General features: G+C 43.3%; 1 protein-coding gene across 2 annotated transcripts in view; it reads left to right on the top strand.

Moving 5' to 3' along the window:
- Positions 1-4,705: 4,705 nt before the first annotated feature.
- NLGN1 (neuroligin 1) overlaps positions 4,706-10,839 on the top strand; it is a 327,166-nt gene continuing 321,032 nt past the window's right edge. For both annotated transcript variants that reach the window (XM_037406769.1, XM_037406768.1), the window contains exon 1: positions 4,706-5,129. The gene's annotated coding sequence lies outside the window, so the exon portion shown is untranslated. The remainder of the gene's footprint in view (positions 5,130-10,839) is intronic.

The raw sequence follows: 10,839 nt of genomic DNA, 5'->3' as shown, positions 1-10,839 counted from the left end.
TGCACCAGAAGTAGATAGAGTATGTACTCTTTTCAGCTATAGGTTTGAATTGTTTTAATTAAAAAAAAAACCAACCTGGAAACAGATTGGCTTTCACATAGCGTAAACAGAAAACTCTTTGTATAAATGCTTTTCATAACTGGTAAAAAAAAAAAAAAGAAAATTCTAGCCCCATATTTTCCTGTATTTGGTCATTGCAAGCCCAGGTACTGGTAGATTCTGACTTCAAAGAATAACTGAATTTTGGGAAGGAACAAAGTCATAAAACTCTTCCGGACTAGAAGTATTCACAGCCACATAAACAAAGAAATGGATTTTATAATTAATTCAGAGTTCCCTGGCAAGCACAGTGTTGTAATGTGTTGTAATCTACTGATTAAGTTCCAGTAAGAACACTGGCAATGGCTTTCTTTATCAATATCAGTCCTTTAACAGCACCCAAAAGGACCTAAAATTCTGAAACTGAGAATAACCGCGGGTGGACTGTGCTCGTCTGAGCATCTGGTCAGTGCAGGGCAGCATTTAGAGAGGGGTGAGTCTGTAGGAACGGGGTCTGTCTCATCCTTGCGTCCTGTTCACTTCCTCTTCCCATGTCCTGGAGTGCTGCATTTTGGAAACACAGTACTTTAAAGAAAATCACCTTTGAGAAGTTCAGGCCAAACAGGCATTTGAAACCTTCCAGCAAAGCTTTTCATCCAGTAGGATTCTACTCCACAGGATGCTTTGCCATCTATCAGACTATTGGTTGTGGCTGTTAATTAAATGAAAATCCAAAATAAATCTACAGTGCAGAGACAACACAGCCAATTAAATATTCCAGTACAAGGTGCTAATGATAAAAAGCGAATGTCACTGAGGACAACCTGTATGATGTTGGAATGCAAATCCTACCAGATGACAAAATATATGATTCCCATCACGGGACGGGAGGAAGAAACCCAGTGACCCTGAGCACTGAAGTCAGGCGTTGCAGAAGAGGCAGTGGTAAGGACATATGGAATGTGCATACAGGCTTGGGGACTTTTGCAGACAAGAGTGAATGCCGTTAAAGCCTGAAACCCTTAGACTATGTGCATGTTATTTTCTTGACTCTTGATACGTGAAAGTCTGAGCTTTCCCGAGTTCTTTGCCATACAAGCAAAGCATCGTATTTTTTAAAATTGGTTGTTTTAGGACAAAAGAACAATATTAAAGAAAGCGAATGATAAGCAAGTGATGATGAGTGTTTGAAGTGATTGAAGGACTGCCAGTCCCACGTATCTTTGTGAAGAGCTTTAATGGCTGTGCTGTGAAGTGGGACAGCCTCTTCAAGTGGCTCTCTTCTTGGCAAGGTTAAACCAAGCGAATGGCAGTAACTAAGCAGTTACAGCTAACTAACAGTTACAGCTAACTAAAGCAGCTTATAGGCAGGCATTATGATTTCATTAAAAATTTGGCAATCAGGGACAATCTGAAGAATATAAACAGGCAGAGGTGAGTAATCTTAAATAATTTTCATGAAATCAAAGAATATATTTAATGGAGTTACTTGCAAGAAAAAAATTAATGAGCTATCCTGAGACAAGCAAATTAATGAATATTTAGAATCTTATATATTGAACAATTTCACCTTTTCTCCCTGTTAGAAAGGTTCATCTTTTTTCTTGAGAAATACAGTATGACAAAATCTGTACTTGAAAGAAAAACATATGACTACCTTAAGTTATATCTTTCAATAACTCATGAAACTCATCTCACATAAAAACCTTTTCTTGCCATTAATGCTTCAGGTGCAAACCTTGTGTACCTCACATATGTATTTTAGCTTGGATTGGTAGGTGGTAGCTTCTTTCTTTTAGCTTTCGATTGTATGTGTCACTCTTTTTCGTAGTGAGGTGCATACGTGAGGGTTGTGTGACTGGCTTCATGTTCTTAAAACGGAGAAATTAGAGTTAAATTTTAGAGTACTGCAGGATGCTGGACTTTAAGTCTCCATGGACTTACAGTCTATGAAAACTTATCTGTCTTTCTTTCCATTATTTTAATAAATGCAGATAACACATCCCTGTCAAGACTCAGCTGAACTAAATATTAACTAATGCCATCCTTTAAATGAGTTTTGCATTCCTTTGATTTCAATAAAACTGTAATTTCTTGACGTGCAGCAGATTAAAACATATTTAGCAAAGCTCTAATCGACCCCAAGGTCTTCTCCCCCTTCTTTCAAATGAGTCCAAACACCCTTTATACATATCTATGTATATATATACGTGTGTGCATGTGTATAAATAAACATGTATAGGCCACTCAGGTCTTCAAAGCAAGGACATACTGCATGAGGACTGAATCAGCATCAGGAACTATAGTAGTAGTACAGTAGTATCAGGCCTTAGGCAGTGCTACTAACCACATTTATCTTCAGACACAGCTATTACTATCACATGCCAGTATAGAGAGATTAGTCTTGTACTTTGTTCTCCCAACTCTATATCCCTTTCTAGACCCACACAGCTTTCTGGAGTTGAAGACAAATCTTGTTGTCCCATATAAACCAGTACTCCCGGCATGTTTTGGATGAGAGGACAGCTGTTGTGCTACCAAGGTCCCTGGGTGAAATGTTGAAGCACGGAGGAGGGGAGCAGAGTGAAAGACATCGGGAAAGTCCTGGAAAGGGACCCCAACCTTGGGGACAGGCCAGACCAAAAGCAATGCTGTGTATGAACTGATATCACATATCACTGCTGTGAGAGGGAGTTAAGCAAAAACGTCATGTGCTCAGATAGCAACTTTGTGCCATTTCTGCACAAGTGAAGATGGGTCAGGATCAGGTGGAAGCTTGATGGCCAGAGGTGGGACTGTAACAAATTGGATGAAAATTATCAGCTCCCACCCCCCAAAAAACCCCAGTGGTAAAGGGATAAATGGGTAGGTTTTTCCCCATAGTTAGTAGGGGACAATATGCTTAAACGATGCTTGGAGCACTCCAGTGAGGTGTTCACATGATGGCTCAGAGAACCTGCGGAAGATACATATCCTCCTTGAAGGAGTGAGAAGAAAACTTTACACTCCTGGATGCCAATGGCTTATCAAGTGACAGTAAGGGTGCAGTTATTTTATGTCACCGTTATGTCTTGCTTTTCAGCACAAAAAACAACCCAAAGATAAAACTACTCCAGGGTTTTATGTGGATGAGGAATAGCAGAATAGCTCACCTGGTATTGCCCTCTTTGGTGATAGTTTTTAGGCTGTTGGTTGATCTGTGGCTGGTGGTAGGTGATTGATATTCATATGCCCATTTTCATTCTAGTTTTGAAGCCTTTTTTTCCCCTGTAGTGTTCCCTCAAGAATAACATAACAGCATGCATAAGATTGCTCTGTCAGCAAGGAGTATGTTCTGCCTTTTCCTCCCATATCCAAGAGCCATATGCTTTCAAGTGGCAGCAAAAGAGTTAATTTTCAGAGTACTAACTAAAGGACTTTGAAAATTAATCATGGGCTATAATAATTATTGATACTTAACAGGTGAAAAATGTGCCCAGGACACAATTATTCCAGTACGCAGGAACGTCACAGGATAAACTGCTGCCGTGTCATGTCCTTCCTGCCATGGCCGTTTAGATATAGATCCTCAGTGGGACTCGGAGACATGAACAGCCCAGCGTGGCTGGCACTGGCCTTGGCTCCGCTGGGATGTGCTCTCAGGTGACGGGTGTAAGATTCTATCAAATTATCGGGCACCTTCAGACCTCGCCTGGGGCTACACGCTTGGAAACATGAGTGGCTGTGCTGTGCTTGATTAGTGTCAATATTTGAAAACGAGGTGCATGTTCGCGCAACAAAATACAGATTTTTATCAGAATGTGAAGGGAAGTCTCCCCTAAAATAACAGGAGATGCTAATGAGCTGTCTGCAAGAGGCTTAACTCAGGATGCTTATAATCTTTTAGTGTGTGATTGTGGCTGTTCTTAAAAAAATGAATAGACCTTTCAGAATTCAAAGGGCTATTTTCCTTCCCCTTCTGATCCGGCCTTCCTTTCTCCCCGCATCCCCCGAGTTGTCAACTTTCATTCTCCACTGTGATCCTAGAAAGCACAAAGGCCGGGATCAGAGAATACTTTTTTCCTCAATTAAAGATAGAAAGTAGGCAATGAAAAATAATTAAAAATGATTTCAAGAAACAGCAGGAAAGAAGTCACGCATCTCTTGCGTGCAGACAGTGGCAGCCGGAGTGAGACCATGGCTTCTCGCCGAGTTTTCTGCCGGTGTGCAACGCTGGAGCGCTGCGCACAGGTACCCCTGGGGGAGCGCAGCAGCCCGCACGCCCGCAGGTGTGCACGGCACCCCCCCGGCAGCACCTCGCCCCCGCCCCGCACCCGGGTGCGTGCGCTTCGTGCGGCTGCGGGGACCCTCTCCCGGGGGGACACCCCCAAAGCTGCCTCGCTCCGGGGCCCCGGGAGGGTCCCCCGGAGGTGGGGCCGGGGCGGTGCGGAGCGGGGCCGGGGCGGTGCGGAGCGGGGCCGGGGCTGCCCGCGCTGTTCGCCGCGCCGCCGCTGGGGGTATCTTTGTACCATTTTTCATCCAGCAGCAATTTGGAGTGGAACCGTGGAACAGGGGGAAAAGCAGGGTTCTCGGCGGATTGAGCGAGCCGCGCATCCAGCAGCCAAAAAAGATTCACACACACAGACACCCCCCCCCCCTCCCCGCGCCCCCCGCACCCCCCCCCCAACACCCCCGCACCCCTCGGGGCATCGCCGCGGCTCCGCGCTCGCCCGCCGGACATCGAGCGAAGGGGATTCATTCGTCTGGAGGGCAGTTTCGGATCGGGGGAGATCTATTGGATTAGTAGGATTATCTGCTTGCAGACGGAGAGAAGTAGCGTTTGATCATTTCTATTGCTTGCCTGATGGTCGGATTTAAATGGAGGTGGCTCGGCACGGATGAGGCTGAATTCCGGATGGGGATTTCCAGTCCCCCCCTCCCCTCGCCCCCATCCGAGGAAAAGGGAGAAAAATATATAAAAATCGCTGTAATTCGGAAGTGTCTGGGGCACGATTGAGAGCCCTCCAGCTTCGGCGGCTGGGGGAGCCGGAGGAGGCGAACCCAGCGAATTACAGTTTCAGCTGTGATTGCAGAAAAGCGGCCGTGAACTGGTAAATACTTTGATGCTCTCGGCGTGCGGGGCGAGCCCGAGCCGGGATGGAGGGGCGGCCGGGCCGGGCTGGGCTCAGCACCCCCGGCCCCGGGCTCAGCACCCCCGGCAGGGCAGGGGCCGGGCAGGGCGGCTGCGGGGCCGGGGCGCGGGGCTGAGCCCGGGGGCGCGTTGCGGTGCCGCTTTACGAGCCCGGTGCGGGTGCGTGTGCGGGTGTCGGCGGGCAGGGAGACGGTATTTAGCGGCTGCAAGCGGGGCTGGGGTGCGGGGCTGCGCGGGGGCTGCGGCGGCGAGCCCGAGCGGTGCCTCGGCGGCGCTGCACGGAGGCAGGATCCGCTGCGGGGGGGCTGGGGGTTGGCTGCTCGCAGGGATTTACACCCGCACCCCCCGCATCTGCCCGCAGCGCGCCCCGCCCGCCGGCTCCTGCCCCCGCCGCCCCCCAGCGAACTTTTGCTGCCCCCGGGCGGGCCGGGGCCGGCGCTGGCCCCCGGTGCGGTGCGGAGCTGCTGCGCGCCCCGCTGCCTGCGCGCAGTGCCGTGCCTCTGCCCAGGCTGCCATGCCTGATGGAGGGCTTTTTTTTTTTTTTTTTTTTTTTTTTTTTTCCCTCCTCTCCTTCAGACATCTTCTCGCTTGGGTGTTAAGTACTGCTTTTTCTCATCTTCCTCGCCCCCCCGCGCTTTTTCCTGACGATCGCACCAGAGTCTCATCTTTGCTTGCTGAAGGAAAATCAATTTTCAACAGGTTTAATTAAAATTAATCAGTCAAATTACTTAATATTAATTGACTTATAATTAAAGCCAGAAAGAAGTTACCTTGGAATCAGGAGAGAGGATATTATCTCAAATCGTTTTAAGGATGCATATGGTTTCAGAACAATTATATTAAAATAATTGTTTAAATAAAACAAAACAGAGCTCGATTAAAGTGTTGCGTTCTTGCTGCTGCAGGTGACACAACCTGGGCAAGCTATTTTCTTCTGTAAATTTGCTGACCTTTTTAAGGAATATCATCTTAGTTTGACACTGGTTTTCCTTTCTGGAAGACCAGTTTGTTTTAGCTTTAACAACTGTGGTATTAAAAATCCAGCAGGATAAAATGGAAATATATCTTATAGGAGCTATAAATATCGAAGTGAATGTTTTTAGCACGTTTAGATGTTCTGTGAATTTGAAATGAAGCATATATTTTTTTTTTCAGCATAAGTGTAAGAAATTGTTTTAGGAAATATTTTTTCCAGTACTGCCATCCAGTGTGGCAATATTTGCATTTATCCAGAGCCTTAGTGGGACCAAACCGTGCTGATAAATTCACAGAGATAATTCATATCTGAAACCATGTATTTCTGACAATGTTAAAAACAACTTTTTCATGCTCCTTTAAGACCTAGGTTGTTTTTCTAGTTTGTTTGCTTTTTTACAGTAGCAGCATTTTTGATGCATCTACAGATTATTGTTACTGGTGAAAGTGCATAGCTCTGAGCTCTGGGACCTTTTCTCCTACTTTTTTTCTGGGCTGGCTTAATTGAAGCAAAGGATACTTATGAAATTGCATGTACTTTATTACAGGCGCCTGACAAGTGAAAGACCCATGTATGACATAAATTAACATGAGAAAATAGAGCCCGTTATTCACAGGGCCCTGATTTTCAAAGATACTGATTTCCATTGACTGCACTGAGACTTGTGTGGGCTCAACAGCTGTAACACGCAGCCCACTTTTGCATCTTTGAAATTAGTTTTGCAGATTGGGAGCCAAAAGCTAAGTAGCCATGTTTGGAAAGACAGGTTGGGTGGCTTTTTTTTTTTTTTTTTTCCTTTCCTCTTTTTCCCCTTCTATATTTCTGGTGCATGATGCAGGGTTAAAGGAGGCCGCTTCTTAGTTACTTCTGATAAATGACACTGGTTTTCTTAGAACTATGGCTACAGACTGCAGCAATGTTGCAAAAGCAGCTTTGCAGTAAATGGTTAGGGGGACCTTAGATACATGTGAAGAGATCCAATTTATTATTATATTTCATGTGTATCATATGCAGACTGGGGAAAGAAAAATGAGGCTGAGGATAATCATGCTAAGTGTGCTCGGAAGCAGGATCTGGCTGAACACCTCTGTTTGTGATTAACTGAAGTAGCAACGAAAGCCATCAGAGAGTGTACAGGCTGTTTAAGGCAGTAAGTTGCGTAGAAGCAAGGAGAAGAGCTGTCGTCCTGTCACTGCCTTGGTTATCTTACCCCTTTTTCTGCTGTAGGGTAAGAAGATCATATCCTTGCTGTTGATACTTAAACGTCCTTAACATTGTGGGTTTGCTCTGGATTATTTGGCTGGAGGTGGAGCAGTCTGCTGTGGAGGGTTATTTAAAGACTGGGACAGAGCTGTAGGCAGATAAATTGATTTGCAAGTGAACGGAAGATTTGAACGTGGTAATGGTGGTAGTGTCATTTTTTATCAGTTTGTATATTTACTATCCACTGGCATACACACAAGCATAAACCACTCTAATTGTTCAAATGGAGTCTGGGGAAAAGAGAAGAAAGCAGAGGCTTAGATATGGTCTCCATTCGTAATGGATTGGCTTGCCTCTCTTTATTAAAAGCAAATATACATTCCTTTCTAATAGAGACGTAGAGCTGTATTACAGATCCTTGGCTAGCTTTGAATTATTTGTTTGATGTCATATTTGTTATGTTTTTTTAATCACATGAAAAAGAAACTATTTAAAAATTAAATAGTGAAAAAGAAGGGCAAAAAGAGACAGACATTCTTTGAAAGCAAATAATGAAAAGACAACATTTTGCCAGACATTCAGTAGAAACCTTTGTGGATTTCTTTTAATAAAGGACCGGGCAGTAATCAATCTGATCCAGTAAACGATGAAATTTCTGATTAGTCCTAGATATCCATCCATGGTAAGTATAACAGGTAATGATAAAAATTAGATCCTGACTGATGAATAGAGGCTATTATAAAAGCATATTTCCATTACTGTAGCCCTGTTTCTGAGCCCTGCATCCTGAAGGAACGTATGCAGTCAGAGGAGGATGCCTGCCCTGCTACACGGCTGTTGCAGAGGAGTTTGTCTGAGAGGGAGGGAGGGAGGGAAAGAGGGAGTTAGGGGATGTGAAAAAAAAAAGAAGCTGATGGAGTAACTTCATCATGCGTCGCGCATTGCAAGCACATCCTGTAGTTTTAATGATAAATGATGACATTACGTCCCTCAGAATGACTATTGAATTATCACATTTACAAGGGGAAATTGTGTTGACTTCTTGGTGACTCAGCTCCATGTTTCCACCTGCCCCTGAAGACCCCACGTGTTTTCCAACAGACTTTGTTTTCATAATTACTAATTGCTCATTAATGATGCTATGTATTATCCAGGGGTAAAAAGTGACTAGTTGGCTACTTAGTACCATGTTCAAGTTTTTCTGCGCACCCACTCTGCAGTGCCACTGTTCACTAAAAAACCAAAGGTGGTGTGGAGGGACACCATCTCTGTGAAGCCATGGGGCGCAGTGTCTACTGTAAATATCCTTATGGCAATCAAGCCACATAAAGGTCTGGGCTGCATACATCAGTGTAAAATGTTTTTTCCACGGCTGTGCACAAGTAAAAGATGAGGCCATTAAAAAAAAAGCAATTGGAGTTCCCTTTCCCCCATTTGTTGAATCTCCTGTTTTGTCCTCATAATATTTTCTGCATAATCAGGTTTAGTGCTGCCTTTGGGAAGTCTTTTACTTTCCACTGATGCTTGGTTAGGTCTCTTGCACCATATTAAAGGAGAATGTAATGCTTGGAAATTAGCAACACATGACTTTAAAATCATAAAAGTGGTCAAGGACACTTTACAAATACTATATTTCACTCATATTCCTTCAACCAAGCAGAGAACTTAAATGGAAATTTAAAAATATGTTTTTTAATTCTCCTCAATTGCATCCTGCCTAGAGATGCCACTAGCCCGCTTTTTGAACTGGTTCTGGGAATTTAAAGAGGGAAATACTTTTATGTTGTATTTTATACTTTGATTGAATTCCATCTTGTCTGAAGCTTTTAAGTTCAATATCTGAACTTAAAATCCTTCTTTAACTTCTGCCTTCCCACCCCGTCCCCCAGCTTCCAAAAAAGTTCTTGAAAGCAGTAAAGTGTTATGTAGGCACATAGTGTTAGAAATACTCATGAGGAGAAAACGACAACTTCTTTAGAGGAAACCTTACTACATAGACATACTGAATATTTTGACATCCTCAAATCTGTGTAAAATAGGTGTTGGGGGATGGTGCTTTTGTTTCTTCAGCTGGTTTCACAAAGGTGGGTCACTTTGGTGGAGACCTGGGCACTGAGTAAGTTGCCACCAGACCTGGCTGCTGGGTTAGGAAACACTTCTGGGGCTGGAGGCTGGGTCAGCATCACCAGGATGTGACCACAGGGGGACCCGACACCAGTTGCTATAACTTAAATAAGTTTCTTTCTCACAGATAGTGGTAGAAAATGAAAACAGGACAAGGAGCTGAATAATAGGAGCTGCACATGAAGTCAGATGGAAAGAGTAAATCTTTGTAGACATTTAATGATGTTATATTCTAAGCTTTTTGGAAATTTTATTTGAATTTTTTTTACAACAGTAAATACAGCCTCTGCTATATCCTATTTCTATTTCATGTGAGAGAAAAATTCCCCGTCTATGGCACAACACTTTACTGCTACCATTACTGCAGACTTTATAGATCAGAGATGTGTCAGCATGTTAGCTTTAGCTGTAATGCTTTTTTTGTGTGAAACCTTATGGGCCTTGCAGCCACTTTCTCATACTGACACTCATAAAACGTTCAAGTTCTCATATTTATTATTTAATTTGCTTCCTATATAAAGCAACAGTGTTCTTTGATACATGAATGTGAAGCCAAAAATGACAGGCAGGCATGAATGGGACTAATGAGTTTTAATAGTGCACATATTAGAAACTGCTAAAGGAAGTTTAATTAAGAAAAACAAGTTAAGCATGAAATTCATTTTGGAACAAATACAAGTAAAGTCACAGATGTACAGAATGCTACATCACAGGAAACGGACTCTCAAGTTGATAGATCCCTATAATGCCAATATTGCACTTGAAATGTAGTGTGCACTCTGCAGTTCTGGAAAGCATGGCAACACAACTCAAGAGCACTTTCGAAGTTGAGTTAGACATGTCGGGTTTGTGATTAACAAATTATATTTATACCTCTGTGGCTTTTATGATGAGTTGGAATTTGATCTCAATTGCCCTGATGGAACTGAGACCAGAATCTGATCAGGCAAGGAAAACATTGGGTCTTTTTTGTGCCACAAGGAAGTTTGGGGGTTTCTTTTGTTGTTGTTTTTTTAAGAACTCATTTTATTGAAGAGCTGGTTATTGATCTAACTCCACAACAAGGGCTTTGTTTTTTGGAACTGTTATTGTATGGTATCCAGATAGAAAAACAATTCATAGACAAATGTGAGTTCATTCAAGCATCTTTGTTTTCAGACTTCTTTCTCCAGAAATGGTAATAACTCTATTTGAGCTGGTTTTAATTTTGAATTCCAAATGCCCCCAAAGTAGGAATAAAAAAACCTGGTATCTTTCTTATGAATCTGATATGAAAGCTTGCCTTAGGTGATGAACTAACGTTAAAAGCAGTATTATTGTTGATGTAATAATTGTAATAAAGGCAGTGAACAAAGTACAATTTACT

This window comes from Falco rusticolus, chromosome 13 (assembly GCF_015220075.1).
Source record: "Falco rusticolus isolate bFalRus1 chromosome 13, bFalRus1.pri, whole genome shotgun sequence".
NCBI lineage: Eukaryota > Metazoa > Chordata > Aves > Falconiformes > Falconidae > Falco > Falco rusticolus.
Note: the sequence above shows the minus strand (reverse complement) of the source record. Positions and strands in the feature narration are given on the sequence as shown.